Consider the following 18,410-nt stretch of genomic DNA (forward strand, 5'->3'; position numbering starts at 1 on the left):
AATAAATAAAAGCATTTTGCGCCATCGCAAGCCTAATTTGCCCCCAAAAATTTGAAAACACAACTAGCTGGAACCCCAGGTAAGAAACAAATTACTAAATTTCTCCCAAAAACATCATTTCCATGCTGAAACTGTTAGACTACAAAGGGAAATAAACATAGACTTGACTCATGGCTAATATATGCAATATATATTAAAACATAAAGTGCCAAACATAACAGAGTGTCTTAAAAAAAAATATATACTTACCTGAAGACACCCATCCACATATAGCAGACAGCCAAACCAGTACTGAAACATGTCAGCAGAGGTAATGGTAGAGGAGTATAATCCCAACAACCGAATTTACAGAGAGCCTTAGAATAGATTTCCCATAGGTGAAAACATGGCATCATCAGGCAATACTCCCTTCACATCCCTCAGACAAACACTGTACTTTGAGAGGAATTGGGCTTCAAAATGCTTAGAAGCGCCTTTCACATTAGAAAATCAGGCACGACTTGCTTCACCATCCTCCAACGAAGGCAAAGTTTGTAAAATTAAGGTATGAGTGAGGTGAGGGGTGTATTTATAGGCATTTTGAGGTTTGGGAAACTTTGCCCCATCCTGGTAGGAATGTATATCCCATACGTCACTAGCTCATGGACTCTTGCCACCTGAAAGAAATAGTTTTACATTCACTATCTGAAACGGCAAATGTTAACTCTTTGCAATTTAGTAGTGGTGTATGAGGGCATCTGGTTTGGAGGTAAGTTATTAAGCATCTTATAGATTAAAGGGACAGTCTACACCAGAATTATCGTTTTAAAAAATAAATCGCTTTATTACCCATTCCCCAGTTTTGCATAACTAACACCGTTATATTAATATACTTTTTCCCTTTGTAATTACCTTGCATCTAAGTTTTTTCTGACAGCCCCCTTAAAAATGACTATTTATTATCTATTGACTTGCATTTTAGCCAATTAGTGCTGTATTGTGCCGACTCTTAAATAACTCAAACGGGCATGAGCACAATGTTATCTATACGACCCACATGAACTAGCAGTCTTCTGCTGTGAAAAGCAAATTTAAAAAAAGGCATGTGATAAGAGGCCGTCTGTAGTGGCTTAGAAAGAGGCAGACATTTTGAGGTTTAAATGTTACAAAGTATATTAATATAATAATGTTGGCTGTGCAAAGCTGGGGAAGGGGAAGTAAAGGCACAGTCTATCTTTTTAAACAATAACAATTTTAGTGTTGACTGTCCCTTTAAGGAGATGATATGCGTTAGTGGGGAAGAGGAGCAACACTTTTTCCAAAAGTAGTTCAATTTCTAAAAAAAAAAAAAAAAAAGAAGGGGTATGATCTCTCTTTGTTTGTACATAAAAAGTGAGTTAACTGGTGATCCCTTAGCCGTGTTTATAAAAACATTTCCCAAATCTCCTATTGGTGCCTTGGTCAGTAATTTCTTGAATTCCATGAGCTTGTATAACAACAACAAAAAGTGGATATCGTGTATGCCAGTGGTTTCCCTATTATAAAATCTTTGCAAAAAAAAGTTTGAAAAAGAAGGGGTTAGGGTTGAAACCAATGGAAAGAATTTACAAATAACGATCAAGATTCTAAAAGTCTCCACAAGCATAGGTTAGTCTTGTATGTGGTTAGGTCTGAACCTAAGAAATCCAACCAGACAATGCCTAGTTGTGGAAGATCAGAGATAATGTGTTATTAAACACACAACAGCATACCTCTATATGTTAAGTTTAGAAGCTCCCAATCCCCTGTGAGTTTGTGGCAGAAAGAGGTGTATTCAGCCTCAGAAGACAAGATTTCCAGATGTAGAAAGTCAGAACTCCTTGTAGATGTGGCATTAAAAAATGGACCTAAGGTTTTGGGACCATTTCTAGTATGTATAGAATATTAGTGAGAAGAGTCATTTTACTTTTTATCTTACAGAGCCACAAAATGGCTTTGGAAGTTTAAGACAATTTTCAAATAAAATATCTTAAGAATATCATAATTGATCTTATAAATTGATTGTAAACCTGTGGTAAAATAGGAAATTTGATTTGATTAAACAGATCATGATGTTTTTAAAGTTGCAGGAGAAGCAGAGACAAGTTTATTGGAAGAATTTTAGATTTACTAAGTTGTGCCTAAAAATTAACATATCCATATCTTTCCAGTTCCAACTGTGCTGCAGACAAAAACCCAGGAGAGGCAAGTGTCACTAGGCTAATCACCAGCAAATAAAGCATGTTTAGAAGTCCATTTCCTACATGGATTCCCATTATCTCTGGACAATTTGTTGATGTGGTAGCCAATATTTCCAAAAACATGATAAATAGCAAGCAGGACAATTCATACCCTTTTCTAGTGTCATTTTTAATTTGGAAAAATGCAGACAATACACCGTTTCCTTTAATGCAGGCTGAGTGTCTAAAAATAAATTAGCTCTGTATACAAAGTTAGACCAAATTCCCTTACAAAAGCTCTAATCTAGTCTATCAATTGTGTTTTCAGTATCTATTGATAGGAGTATGGAAGGGATAGTGTTAGGTAAAATACAGTGAATTGGAAGATAGTCCCCAAGTTACCCTTGGCCTCCCCCTTTGTGACACAAATACTGCTTTACCATTATGTATCAAGGGAGGAAGCAAGGAGTTGAGCCTATTTACCAGGACTTAAGCATATCATTTTAGATCAATATTGAGGCATGAAATTGGGCGAAACTTGGCTAGGTGGTCAGAGACTTTACCTATTTTAGGTACCAGTTACATTTGCTTTCAGCATGGACTATTTTGATCTATTCTGTTAAAAATAGTAAGGAAGTGAGGGATAAGAGTTATATCGATAGGGATATACTGTATCAATTAGCCGATGGCAACATCCAATGGATTTAAAAAAAGCAAACACAAAATTAAAAAGGAGCAGTAAAGTCAAAATGAAACCTTCATGATTCAGGTAGACCATGCATTTTTAAACAAATTATATTATCTAATTTGCTTTGCTCTCTTGGTATCCTTTGCTGAAAAGCATACCTACGTGGACTCCGGAGCATTAACGCACTACTGGGAGCTAGCTGCTGATTGGTGGCTACACATATATGCCTTTTAAATTGTCTTACTCGAAATGTTCAGCTAGATCCTATTAGTGCATTGCTGCTACTTCAATTCTGGATACCTAGAAATTGAAGATATTTTGATAATAGAGCTTACAATGTTATTATGAAATCCAAATAGTTTCATTTTACTTCTATTATCTTCTATTATCAAATTAGCTTTGTTCTCATGTTATTCTTTGTTGGAGATACCTAGGCAGGTAGCATGCACATGCCTGAAATACTACATGACAGGAAATAGTACTGCCATCTAGTGTTTTTGCTAATGTATAACATTTTTGCAAAACACTCGTGAGCTTACATCCCATGCTTTTCAACAAATGATAAGAAAACAAAGAAATATTTTTTTTTAAATTATATGATCTATCTATATCAAAAAGAAAAAAAAATTGGGTTTGTCACTTTAAACAAATTTCCAATTTAATTCTACTTGAATCACAAAAGAAAAAAATGTGGGTTTTATGTCCCTTTAAAAAGTAATCACTTTTTTGTGTTCGGCATGATGGATTTTTACTGCAAAACAAAACAAAACAAAATTCCAAAACGTGCAGGTGAAGCAAGAAAGGCACTTTAACATAATCACTATATTTATAGCACCAGGCAGTGAAGGGGTTTATAAGAGATATAGAGGAACATACTGTGAGATGACACTGAGCTCAAAGGTCAATGTAACAGTCAGTCAATCAGTGTTACTACCAAGAACTTGCTGAAATGAAAAGTAAACATACTGCTTACAAATCATCCAGAGAGAATTCCTGCATGGGTCACTCCCAACAAGTTCTCAAAACTGTAACAGCAAATTTGAAAACGCAATTAGAGTCATGCAAGTAATTTATTCTCCATATCCAGAGTTGCAACAAACAAAAAAAGGCTTATTTACAGCGATCAAACAATTTTCTCCTCTCTAAGGCCCTGATATTCAAAACCTCTCTGCTCAGGTGAGATATTCTAAAATCCTTCTGGCACTGCGAGATCCATAATGAAATTTTCAAAAAATTAAATTTGCTTACCTGATAAATTTCTTTTCTTCTGAACGGGGAGAGTCCACAGCTACATTCATTACTTTTGGGGAATACAGAAACTGGCCACCAGGAGGAGGCAAAGACATCCCAGCCAAAGGCTTAAATACCTCCCCCACTTCCCTCATCGCCCAGTCATTCTGCCAAGGGAACAAGAACAGTAGGAGATATATCAGGGTGAAAAAAGGGTGCCAGAAGAACAAAGAAAAAATATTTTAAGGCCGTCCACAGGAAAAACGGGCGGGAGCTGTGGACTCTCCCCGTTCAAAAGAAAAGAAAATTATCAGATAAGCATAATTTAAGTTTTTCTTCTTAAAAAACGGGGAGAGTCCACAGCTGCATTCATTACTTTTGGGAAAACAATACCCAAGCTTATAGGGGACAAACTGGCGGCCCAAACTGAGGGCACCACAGCCTGACACAACCCGGATACCTGATTTAAAAAAAAAAAAAAAAAAATACTTCAGCAGAAGCAGGAAGAACAAAAATATGGAAAGAGGACAAGGAAACTTCCCATCAATTTGAACCATAAGGATCCCAGTTAGAGATCACTCAAATTCTGGACTCTAATGAGCACAAAAGCCTCTGAGGAGACCAAAGTTCCACTCCCTAAAAGCATAAAAATAAAAACCTCTCCATGAACAATGGTAGGGAAACGACCACCAACTCCACACCACATTCTACCTAACAGAAAGAAGGGAAGAATCAGACAAGAAGGTCCGGAAAAACCTCCATAAAACAATCCCAAAATATTTAAGGACAAAACAGAGAGAGAAGCCCCTAGCATAACTTGATAAAAAAAAAAAAGGAGCGGCTACTAGAAGACAAAGTCCCGCAGAAAATAATGTACCGATGTAGGAGAGCAAAGAAAGGAAAAATTCTAGCTCACCTACACGGATCCAAAAGGAACCAATGTAAAGCCTTAACCAGAACCAAAGTCCCAGAAGGACAAAAAGGTAGAACAAGACTACCTTACCATATCAGCTAACTAGCACAGAGAAAACTGAACACCCGTAGGTCGGAAAAAAAAAAACCTGGGAGCAGAACAGGAATGGAATAGTAACATCCATTTACGCCACAAACAAAAGCCGTAGGCTTCCATCAGATAGGCAGTCAGACTAAACGTCAAACCATAGGAACTAGCCAACCGAGTAGCTAGCAAAAGTGCACCAGAACATACCTGGAAGGAACAAGAGGAAAAAAACCTCAGAAAGCAGGGCGGACCAACTCCCCCCTGCAAGAAAACTGGATAAGGGAGGACAACACCCTGACTATAAGGAAGAACCAACTACCCGCTAAGGGAAGGTTCCCGAACTCAATGCAAGTCCTCCCAACCCAAGTAAGGATCCCTCGGGAGACAAAATACGTGGTTGATGCCCAAACAAAGCAGTCAGAAATCCTGACCCCTACTCCGAACAGTCCTATCACAGAAGCAACTGTCAATATTCCAAAGTATAAAGAGATTAACAGGAATCCCAGCATCGACAAGGCCCAGAGACCAGACAATGGATCTCCAACCACGAGTATCCCCACCAAGATGATATAAAGTAGGACCAGCCTGATATAAAGGATAGAAGGGCCCCCAATAACTTGTAGTAAACAAGAAAAAAAAAAAACTCTGAACTAGAGGAAAGCTAACTTAGTACCCAAACAGGGCCAGCCTGTTGTCAAGGATACAAAATGTCTGATAGAACCTCAACAAGCAGAGTGAACCAGTACCCAACCAGGACCAGCCTGCTAGGGTACAAATTAACTGTTCAAGGGTTAACCGAAAGTTCTAAACCTTAGCAGGTCTCGACTAAACAGACAAACAGCAGACAATAAAAGCTCTAAGGCTCAAATATTGTCTTCTTAACATTTTTATTTAAATGATTGTTTTCTTTTTGTGACTTCTGCACAGAAGCAACAACCATCCATCGCTAGTATTAAAATCCTAGAAAAGAAAAAGTTTCCGTAAAGGTAAGGTACAACAGTCTTGAGCTCTGGAAATAAAAGAAACATCCGAACCGGATCAAAAGAAGTAAGGCCGCCCCTGCAGGTGAATGCCAAGAAAAGGAATAGAAACACTAACAGGGCTAGCCTGTCAGAGACCCGATTCCTCAAGAGCTCATAACTGGGAATAGATACCCAACAAAGACAATTAGGAGTATGATCCACATTCCTCCACTCGTCTAGCACTGTTCGCCACCAGAATATTGAGGATCCAGTGGCAAATGAAGAATGAAGTCCTCCAAAGCCTCCAGGACCTGCATCAGCAGTACACGCAGGCGCGTCAGACTGACTCTAAAAGGCAAAATTCATCGTCGGCGGGGGCGGGGCATCTGAGGGCCCTGACCCTAACGGCCATACCCCTGAAGCCATACAGGGAACCGCTCCCCTAGAGGAAAGGCCAGTCTCACCTGGCTCCCCCAGTAAGAGGACACAAAAAAGCTCTACGCTGGCACTCAAGAAGCTGTAAATGAGCCAACGCCTCCAATATGGCTATGCGCAACTGAGCAGCAACCTCTGGTGGAAAAAACCTCCTTTCCGGAGAAGGGGTAATGGCATTTGGGACAACTGCCTATGTAGGAACAGAAAAACAAAAAAAACAGGGAATGCACCTCACGGAACACAGAATCCTCAGAGGCGGACGGCTCAGTGGTCTCTAATCTCGCCCCAGAGGAAGAAAAGAGCACTCTATTACAGCATACGGAACATAAATGATTGGGCTGGATTACCCGGGCCTCCATGCAATCTAAGCAGGGAACAGAATCTGAATCCGAGAAATCCTCCTCAGAAAAACTAGAATCCCCCATAACTTGACTGGGCAAATTTGGACAAAAAAAAAAGCTGGCACCTCACACACCCAATGGCTGGGGCATTCACCACCTTCTATGACCCAGACAAGTAGAGAACAGACCCTCTCCACCGACACTCTGGCAAGAATACAGAAATGGAAAACAAAAACGTGAACACTCCCGGTCACGAGGTGCAACCCTTAGGCCAAGGAAAAGCACGCCAGTCCCATCAAGAACTGCGTAGCTCTTAAAACCTATATGTTCCGTAAAGGCCATGAGCCCCAACATCACTACACATAAGCAGGCAGAATCACATAAAGATAATTAAAGTCCCCCTCTGTTCAATAACCCCCCCCCCCCCCCTCAGGAGATATTAAAGGGACACTAACCCCACATTTTTTTTTCTTTCATGATTCAGATAGAGCATGCAATTTTAAGCAACTTTCTAATTTACTCCTATTATCAATTTTTCTTTGTTCTTACGTTATCTTGATTTGAAAAAGCAGTAATAAAAGGTTAGGAGCCGGACCATTTTTAGTTCAGCACCTTGGTAGAGCTTGCGGATTGGTTTGCTACATTTAGCCACAAATTAGCAAGTGCTACCCAGGTGCTGAACAAAAAATGGTCCGGGGGGCGGAGCCTGCTCTCAAAGCGGCAAGACATGTCTCTATGAAGCTCTGTGAGTCTAGAAAGAATCTTTACAGTTTAAAATTACAAAATATCTCACTACTTGGAGAATTTGATCTTGTTTGTTACTTGGGATTGCATACACTCTGAGAGCAGATGTTTTAGACTTTGTTTGCGCCTATGTTCTCCGAGACGGCTGCGTGTTAGTCCTCTCGCAGGCCTGGAAGCCATCTTAATTCAGGTCTTGTGAAGATTACTGAACGCAGGTCCGGGGCTGCCGCACACTGACCCCCCCCCCCCCCCCCCATTGCCGGGGTTATGGTATCCTGTACTAGGATTAATACTGCCAGATAAGGATAGTCTGCCTGCATATTTATAGAAGGAATTGTCTAACCAGACCTACTTATTAAGAGAGCTACCGACAATATTGCAAAAATATACATAGCAAATGGAGGCTCTAAACCGATGGGAGTTTCAGATAACCCGGCTCATTGATGAACACTACCGGAACCTGACACAGGAGCTGTGTGATCTCTTTGCGTCTGACCAAGTCGTTAGGAGACTAAAACCGGAATATCCAGAACAGTCCCTACAAAATATGGCTACCAATTCTATACCGGACAGTGTAGAAAAAGAAACTGGGCAAGCCCCTACCTCCCACTTGCGGGGGGAGCCAAGGAGCGTCCTGCTAAAAGCATCGATGTCCGCACAGCGCCTACAGAGAGAGGAATACACACTGGATGCAGAGGTAGATGCAGAAACGTTGCCCGGTCAGCGGGGGAACAACAGTGTGCAGCAGATCCGAAGTATGACGAGGGAAGCCCCTGGTGGAAGCATGGGGAGATTTTTGGCACCGTCTTCGATAGTGCTAGTGAGGGAGATATCGCCTGTGTGCGCTGTGACGGAGGATGGTGGTCATGAAGACATAAATCTTTGGGGTGCTCACATTGCAGGGCTGGAGAGAGCGGCTAACCCCAACTTTGAGAAGACCCAGCCCAGCTGCCCACAAACCTACAGGGAGATAGTTACCTTAGCAGATCTTCAGAGCTGTCTATTTTACGAGACTTCTCCCCTCACAGGTAAAATTTGGAAGGGATGTCTGCTACCCCAAGCTGACGGGACCTATAAATGGGAAATAGAGTATTCATTCTCGCATAAAGGCAGGTACATACTTGTGCATATTACTTCCAAGAGACAGAGAGAGGGGCTAAAGTCTTTGAGCAGTCCACGCATAGGAGTGGGCTAGACGCTTCTTTCTTTCTTGCGTGTGTATACATATGTAAACTGTTATAGCCAGCTTTTGTTTCCTCAGGACCCCTTGGAGTTTTAGAGGTAATGTTATTGTTTTTGTTGGAAAGGCTAGTATATGATATATGATTGACCACAGACAGTGCGGACTCGCACATCTCTGAAAAGCCAGAGTGAAGTACTAAACTAACAGCTGGGACACATATTTGCTTACTCTCAGCTCAACACAGGATAGCTTTGCATATGTGAATTCCAAGACCAGCTAATAATCATCATGCCTACTAGTGGGTCCAGCGAAAATTATCTTGGAACATTTATCTTCACGAACTTCTCATTGCAGCCAGTTATTCAGTTGTTGTTTGCATGTTTCTTTGTTTTTTGTTTTTCTTTCTTTCTTCACTTAAGAGTTTCATGACTAGCTAAACTTGCTCCTCAGTATTGGTATGTGTTCTATTTGTTTCATATTATTGAGTAAGAATTTTCTCCATAAATCTCTCCCAAAGTTAAAATTCTCACAGCCTTACCTAACAGTTTACTCATCATTTCCCTTGTTTTGGCTAGACATTATTTGATAAGCGTGGCCCTATAGAGATATAGTTTACATAAGTTATTCACTGACAGCCATATGTACTCTCTTGTGTAAACGATTTGTCCCCATGGTGCTCTCTGCCTCTGATCAATAGAGTTACACTATAACACTTATTTCTACACTATGCTATTAAATTGTAGTATATTAACTAAGGTCAAGGAGGTGCTGTATGCGGCCGATACTGCATCTTATTTGATTGAATGCACAGTTAAATCCCATGATATATTGTGGAACTTATGATTCATCACTCTTTTTAATGGGGTTCACTAGTACTATTTATCTCTACCCCCAGTAATGGCAACTGGTATATATGACATCATTGCTAGCCAGGCAATATAGTTAGTTAAGGTCCATGAGAGACACATGAGAGATACATCCTACTTTCTTCCCGTACTATCTAACAATTATTTGCTTCCTTCATTATAATAGCTATTCAGTAACCGGTAACATTCTTACAGTTCACTGCAGGTTATTAAATACTATAAAAATGAGGCATCTTATTGAGATCCACAAGTGGTCTCCTATGTTCATAATTACCTTCAATTGCTTTTTATTTTTTCTCCCTCTGGAGGTCCAAGAGTGGCCTATTGAGTCATTTAGAAGGTATCTAGGTTATTGGCATCTTATCTATATAAGGTCCGCATGACACAGTTACTATTTGCTCTGTGTTTCTTTCTTGTTTATTTTATTGTTTGTTCCTTCTGTGAAACTGAAATTTTTATCCCATGTGTCAAGTGAATCTATTCTCTGTTTATGATGTTATATGCCTTCAAATGAACCTCAAATAAAAAAATAAAAAAAATGGTCTGGCTCTAAAGCTTACAGTACTGCTTTTTCAAATCAAGATAGCATGAGAACAAAGAAAAATTAATAGGAGTAAATTAGAAAGGTGCTTAAAATCTCATGCTCTATCTGAATCATGAAAGAAAAAAATTGGGTTTAGTATCCCTTTAACCCTAGATTCCAAAAAGATAAAGGAGTCCCACTGAGACCCTGTGTTCTATCAATACATTATATTCCCACAGAGAAGGAAAATGAAACAATCTTACCAGAATCTAGGTAACAGGGTCCTTCAAGTTTGACAGATAGTAGCGTCGCTTCTGACATGGACTTGAGTGAAGAAAGCAGGCAGCAAAACTTGTCAACGCTGATTGTTTCTGGAGCTGTTAATATGAGTCGGGATGGAAAACAATTAGAACAGATAACCCAATGATCCAGGAGACCTATCGGGTTTGGGAACACACAGTTAATACAACACACTATATCTCATCAATACCCTCACCTCTGACATCCCTGATAGAAAATGGGGAATTTATGATGAGACCCTTCACCACACAATATATCACAAACAACTTGAATAAAGACCTCATAGTACACACACTAACCGAAAACGAATCCCTACTCTCACAAAATGAATTAATCACAAAAGGGCTTGACTGCTTTACCAACTGGTTCACCTATAGACAGACAATCCACTTCATTTCCACACACACGGGCCGTGGGAACATGGTCAGACTTCTAACCACCTTTGAATCCTTGTGTACCAAAAACCCCCCCATGAGCCATACACTGTCCACTATATACAAGATTTTAACTCATACACCTCCGGGATATATACCTCCCTATCTGGAGAGCTGGGAAAGAGACCTCAGAGTCATTATATTACCTCAAACGAGCAGATTAATGTTCCAAGCTACGAAGAAGTCCTCAATCTCATCCTCTATACTAGAGGTCAACTTTAAACTTTTACACAGGTGGTACCTTACTCCGAAGAAAATGCACCGCCTATTCCGTACTCAAATAAATAAATGTTGGCGCTGCGGCCATGTAAATAGTGATACTGCCCATATGTGGTGGTGGTGTAACAGTATCCAGAACTTCTGGAGGAATGTTATCTCTGAAATAGAATCCATATTAAAAATCCAGCTACCACTTGACCCCCTGATATGGCTTTTACACAAGCCCCCTCCTATAATCAAATATAAACCATACAGCCACTTGTTTAAAATTATGACTAACAGGGTTAAAGTCCTGATAGCTAAAAACTGGAGGAGTAGAGAAGTTCCGTCTGAGCATGTGGACTAGAAAAGTTTCAGAAATTATAGAGTTAGAAGAGTACTTCTTCCTTAAGATCGACAAAATGGACACCTATGCGTAGTTCTCACAACTTTGGACCATCTAAATCCAGCATAAATATAAGGGGCCTGACCGATTAACAAAGACCAAACAACAAGCACATAACATAAATAGACATCTTACTGGTAATGGGATCCAACATTTCACAACACTTAAAATATCACTGTCCGGGGCGCCGGAAGACCGGGACCTTTGGTTCATCGCACTATGTAAATAAATTTACAGAAACCTCTAAAACGGATGGTTATGTTAAATTTATTTAGCAGCAGGTTCGCTTCCTGATTTTAGCGACCCTTAATTGGACTCATCCATAGACTCTCAGTCTACAGCTGTGGTTGCAAAACAACCCGAATGGACATTTAGGAGGAACCGCTGCTTCTTTGTCGTTTTGCAATTTGTATCTCAATACTATCCTCAAAATCTACAGCTGTTGTTGTAAATGGTGATCCGGAGCTGCGTCTCCACCTTCTTGTACCTTCATTTTTGTTAACAATAAAGCTGTTTTAAAAAAAATAAAAATATGAGTCGGGATGGTTTCGCAGAAAGACTCTTCCTGCATCTCCGGACTCTAATTTTCATCCATGCTCTCACTGAGAGGCTGACAGGACTAATTAAAACTCCCGTCCCATCTCGAAGAGTACTACCCTCCATGAGAGACTACTCTAATCCTCCAACACTTCTCTGCCAACCTCCTGTGACGAAAAGCAAAGATGACCAAACTTAAAGGGACATTAAGCCCAAAAATTCTCTTTCATGATTCAGACAAAGAATACAATTTAAAACAACATTCCAATTTACTTATATTATCTAATTTGCTTCATTCTTTAGATATCCTTTGTTAAAGAAATAGCAATGCACATGGGAGAGCCAATCACATAAGGCAAATATGTGCAGCCACCAATCAGAAGCTACTGAGCCTATCTAGATATGCTTTTCAGGAAAGAATATCAAGAGAATGAAGCAAATTAGATAATAGAAGTAAATTAGAAAGTTGTTAAAAATGGTATTCTCTATCTGAATCATTAAAGAAAAAAAATTTGGGTTTAATGTCCTTTTAACCTGCATACAGCTGGCGAGAAATCAGTGAGACCAGCTTGTTTAAAAGGGCAGTAAACCAGGAAAAACAGAATTTATGTTTACCTGATAAATTACTTTCTCCAACGGTGTGTCCGGTCCACGGCGTCATCCTTACTTGTGGGATATTCTCTTCCCCAACAGGAAATGGCAAAGAGCCCAGCAAAGCTGGTCACATGATCCCTCCTAGGCTCCGCCTACCCCAGTCATTCGACCGACGTTAAGGAGGAATATTTGCATAGGAGAAACCATATGTTACCGTGGTGACTGTAGTTAAAGAAAATAAATTATCAGACCTGATTAAAAAAACCAGGGCGGGCCGTGGACCGGACACACCGTTGGAGAAAGTAATTTATCAGGTAAACATAAATTCTGTTTTCTCCAACATAGGTGTGTCCGGTCCACGGCGTCATCCTTACTTGTGGGAACCAATACCAAAGCTTTAGGACACGGATGAAGGGAGGGAGCAAATCAGGTCACCTAAATGGAAGGCACCACGGCTTGCAAAACCTTTCTCCCAAAAATAGCCTCAGAAGAAGCAAAAGTATCAAATTTGTAAAATTTAGAAAAAGTGTGCAGTGAAGACCAAGTCGCTGCCTTACATATCTGATCAACAGAAGCCTCGTTCTTGAAGGCCCATGTGGAAGCCACAGCCCTAGTGGAGTGAGCTGTGATTCTTTCAGGAGGCTGCCGTCCGGCAGTCTCATAAGCCAATCGGATAATGCTTTTAATCCAGAAGGAGAGAGAGGTAGAAGTTGCTTTTTGACCTCTCCGTTTACCAGAATAAACAACAAACAAAGACAAAGTTTGTCTGAAATCCTTAGTAGCTGCTAAGTAAAATTTGAGAGCACGAACTACATCCAAGTTGTGCAACAAACGTTCCTTCTTTGAAACTGGATTAGGACACAAAGAAGGCACAACTATCTCCTGGTTAATGTTTTTGTTAGAAACAACTTTTGGAAGAAAACCAGGTTTAGTACGCAAAACCACCTTATCTGCATGGAACACCAGATAAGGAGAAGAACACTGCAGAGCAGATAATTCTGAAACTCTTCTAGCAGAAGAAATTGCAACCAAAAACAAAACTTTCCAAGATAATAACTTAATATCAACGGAATGTAAGGGTTCAAACGGAACCCCCTGAAGAACTGAAAGAACTAGGTTGAGACTCCAAGGAGGAGTCAAAATTTTGTAAACAGGCTTGATTCTAACCAGAGCCTGAACAAAGGCTAGAACATCTGGCACAGCTGCCAGCTTTTTGTGAAGTAACACAGACAAGGCAGAAATCTGTCCCATCAAGGAACTTGCAGATAATCCTTTTTCCAATCCTTCTCGAAGGAAGGATAGACTCTTAGGAATCTTAACCTTGTCCCAAGGGAATCCTGCAGATTCACACCAACAGATATACCAAATTATGTGGTAATTTTTCTGGTTACAGGCTTTCAGGCCTGAACAAGAGTATTAATAACAGAATCTGAGAACCCTCGCTTTGATAAGATCAAGCGTTCAATCTCCAAGCAGTCAGCTGGAGTGGGTCGAACGGACCTAGAACAAGAAGGTCTCGTCTCAAAGGTAGCTTCCATGGTGGAGCCGATGACATATTCACCAGATCTGCATACCAAGTCCTGCGTGGCCACGCAGGAGCTATCAAAATCACCGACGCCCTCTCCTGATTGATCCTGGCTACCAGCCTGGGGATGAGAGGAAACGGCGGGAACACATAAGCTAGTTTGAAGGTCCAAGGTGCTACTAGTGCATCCACTAGAGCCGCCTTGGGATCCCTGGATCTGTACCCGTAGTAAGGAACTCTGAAGTTTTGACGAGAGGCCATCAGATCCATGTCTGGAATGCCCCACGGTTGAGTGACTTGGGCAAAGATTTCCGGATGGAGTTCCCACTCCCCCGGATGCAATGTCTGACGACTCAGAAAATCCGCTTCCCAATTTTCCACTCCTGGGATGTGGATAGCAGACAGGTGGCAGGAGTGAGACTCCGCCCATAGAATGATTTTGGTCACTTCTTCCATCGCTAGGGAACTCCTTGTTCCCCCCTGATGGTTGATGTATGAACTTGGCCCTCGCTAGCTGAGGCCAAGCTTTGAGAGCATTGAATATCGCTCTCAGTTCCAGAATATTTATCGGTAGAAGAGATTCTACCCGAGACCAAAGACCCTGAGCTTTCAGGGATCCCCAGACCGCGCCCCAGCCCATCAGACTGACGTCGGTCGTGACAATGACCCACTCTGGTCTGCGGAAGGTCATCCCTTGTGACAGGTTGTCCAGGGACAGCCACCAACGGAATGAGTCTCTGGTCCTCTGATTTACTTGTATCTTCGGAGACAAGTCTGAATAGTCCCCATTCCACTGACTGAGCATGAACAGTTGTAATGGTCTTAGATGAATGCGCACAAAAGGAACTATGTCCATTGCCGCTACCATCAAACCTATCACTTCCATGCACTGCGCCATGGAAGGAAGAGGAACGGAATGAAGTATCCGACAAGAGTCTAGAAGTTTTGTTTTTCTGGCTTCTGTCAGAAAAATCCTCATTTCTAAGGAGTCTATTATAGTTCCCAAGAAGGGAACCCTCGTTGACGGAGATAGAGAACTCTTTTCCACGTTCACTTTCCATCCGTGAGATCTGAGAAAGGCCAGGACAATGTCCGTGTGAGCCTTTACTTGAGGAAGGGACGACGCTCGAATCAGAATGTCGTCCAAGTAAGGTACTACAGCAATGCCCCTTGGTCTTAGCACCGCCAGAAGGGACCCTAGTACCTATGAGAAAATCCTAGGAGCAGTGGCTAATCCGAAAGAAAACGCCACGAACTGGAAATGCTTGTCCAGGAATGCAAACCTTAGGAACCGATGATGTTCCTTGTGGATAGGAATATGTAGATACGCATCCTTGAAATCCACCTTGGTCATGAATTGACCTTCCTGGATGGAAGGAAGAAGTGTTCGAATGGTTTCCATCTTGAACGATGGAACCTTGAGAAACTTGTTCAAGATCTTGAGATCTAAGATTGGTCTGAACGTTCCCTCTTTTTTGGGAACTATGAACAGATTGGAGTAGAACCCCATCCCTTGTTCTCCTAATGGAACAGGATGAATCACTCCCATTTTTAGCAGGTCTTCTACCCAATGTAAGAATGCCTGTCTTCTTATGTGGTCTGAAGACAACTGAGACCTGTGGAACCTCCCCCTTGGAGGAAGCCCCTTGAACTCCAGAGAATAACCTTGGGAGACTATTTCTAGCGCCCAAGGATCCAGAACATCTCTTGCCCAAGCCTGAGCGAAGAGAGAGAGTCTGCCCCCCACCAGATCCGGTCCCGGATCGGGGGCCCGCATTTCATGCTGTCTTGGTAGTAGTGGCAGGTTTCCTGGCCTGCTTTCCTTTGTTCCAGCCTTGCATAGGTCTCCAGGCTGGATTGGCTTGAGAAGTATTACCTTCCTGCTTAGAGGACGTAGCCCTTGGGGCTGATCCGTTTCTGCGAAAGGGACGAAACTTAGGTTTATTTTTGGTCTTGAAAAGACCTATCCTGAGGAAGGGCGTGGCCCTTGCCCCCAGTGATATCAGAGATAATCTCTTTCAAGTCAGGGCCAAAGAGTGTTTTCCCCTTGAAAGGAATGTCAAGCAATTTGTTCTTGGAAGACGCATCCGCTGCCCAAGATTTTAACCAAAGCGCTCTGCGCCACAATAGCAAACCCAGAATTTTTCTGTCCATAATCTCCTCATAAGAAGAAGAATTACTAATAATCGCCTTTCCTAGCTCATCAAACTAGAAACACGCGGCTGCAGTGACAGGGACAATGCATGCAATTGGTTGTAGAAGGGAACCTTGCTGAACAAACATCTTTAGCAGACCTTCTAATTTTTTATCCATAGGATCTTGGAAAGCACAACTATCTTCTATGGGTATAGTGGCGCGCTTGTGTAGAGTAGAAACCGCCCCCTCGACCTTGGGGACTGTCTGCCATCAGTCCTTTCTGGGGTCGACTATAGGAAAACAATTTTATAAATATGGGGGGAGGTACTAAAGGTATACCGGGCCTGTCCCATTCTTACTAACAATGTACGCCACCCGCTTGGATATAGGAAAAGCTTCGGGGGGCCCCGGGGCCTCTAAGAACTTTTCCATTTTACATAGTGGTTCTGGAATGACCAGATAATCACAATCATCCAAATTGGATAACACCTCCTTAAGCAGAGCGCGGAGATGTTCCAACTTAAATTTAAAAGTAATCACATCAGGTTCAGCTTGTTGAGAAATGTTTCCTGAATCTGAAATTTCTCCCTCAGACAAAACCTCCCTGGCCCCCTCAGACTGGTGTAGGGGCCCTTCAGAAACCATATCATCAGCGTTCTCATGCTCTACAGAATTTTCTAAAACAGAGCAGTCGCGCTTTCGCTGATAAGTGGGCATATTGGCTAAAATGTTTTTGATAGAATTATCCATTACAGCCGTTAAATGTTGCATAGTAAGGAGTATTGGCGCACTAGATGTACTAGGGGCCTCCTGTATGGGCAAGACTGGTGTAGACGAAGGAGGGGATGATGCAGTACCATGCTTACTCCCCACACTTGAGGAATCATCTTGGGCATCATTTTTACTAAAAAATTTTTTTATGACATAAAATACATATAGTTAAATGAGAAGGAACCTTGGTTTCCCCACAGTCAGAACACAATCTATCTGGTAGTTCAGACATGTTAAACAGGCATAAACTTGATAACAAAGCACAAAAAACGTTTTAAAATAAAACCGTTACTGTCACTTTAAATTTTAAACTAAACACACTTTATTACTGCAATTGCGAAAAAGTATGAAGGAATTGTTCAAAATTCACCAAAATTTCACCACAGTGTCTTAAAGCCTTAAAAGTATTGCACACCAAATTTGGAAGCTTTAACCCTTAAAATAACGGAACCGGAGCCGTTTTTATATTTAACCCCTTTACAGTCCCTGGAATCTGCTTTGCTGAGACCCAACCAAGCCCAAAGGGGAATACGATACCAAATGATGCCTTCAGAAAGACTTTTCTATGTATCAGAGCTCCACACACATGCAGCTGCATGCCATGCTGTCCTCAAAAACAAGTGCGCCATACCGGCGCGAAAATGAGGCTCTGACTATGATTAGGGAAAGCCCCTAAAGAATAAGGTGTCTAAAACAGTGCCTGCCGATATAATCATATCAAAATACCCAGAATAAATGATTCCTCAAGGCTAAATATGTGTTAATAATGAATCGATTTAGCCCAGAAAAAGTCTACAGTCTTAATAAGCCCTTGTGAAGCCCTTATTTACTATCTTAATAAACATGGCTTACCGGATCCCATAGGGAAAATGACAGCTTCCAGCATTACATCGTCTTGTTAGAATGTGTCATACCTCAAGCAGTAAGAGACTGCACACTGTTCCCCCAACTGAAGTTAATTGCTCTCAACAGTCCTGTGTGGAACAGCCATGGATTTTAGTTACGGTGCTAAAATCATTTTCCTCATACAAACAGAAATCTTCATCTCTTTTCTGTTTCTGAGTAAATAGTACATACCAGCACTATTTTAAAATAACAAACTCTTGATTGAATAATAAAAACTACAGTTAAACACTAAAAAACTCTAAGCCATCTCCGTGGAGATGTTGCCTGTACAACGGCAAAGAGAATGACTGGGGTAGGCGGAGCCTAGGAGGGATCATGTGACCAGCTTTGCTGGGCTCTTTGCCATTTCCTGTTGGGGAAGAGAATATCCCACAAGTAAGGATGACGCCGTGGACCGGACACACCTATGTTGGAGAAATAATGTTATATACTTTTGCACATAGTGCAGAATTAT

The 18,410-nt window shown here is 41.4% G+C and overlaps 1 protein-coding gene across 6 annotated transcripts in view; it reads right to left on the reverse strand.

The window, feature by feature from the left end:
* Positions 1-18,410, reverse strand: part of NUMB (NUMB endocytic adaptor protein) — a 498,823-nt gene that overhangs the window by 399,646 nt on the left and 80,767 nt on the right. For 2 of the 6 annotated variants that reach the window (XM_053697787.1, XM_053697788.1), the window contains exon 2: positions 10,413-10,526. The exons of the other annotated variants lie outside the window; for them this stretch is intronic. The gene's annotated coding sequence lies outside the window, so the exon portion shown is untranslated. The remainder of the gene's footprint in view (positions 1-10,412; positions 10,527-18,410) is intronic. 6 annotated transcript variants of the gene reach the window in all.

Source organism: Bombina bombina, chromosome 1 (genome assembly GCF_027579735.1).
Source record: "Bombina bombina isolate aBomBom1 chromosome 1, aBomBom1.pri, whole genome shotgun sequence".
Lineage (NCBI taxonomy): Eukaryota > Metazoa > Chordata > Amphibia > Anura > Bombinatoridae > Bombina > Bombina bombina.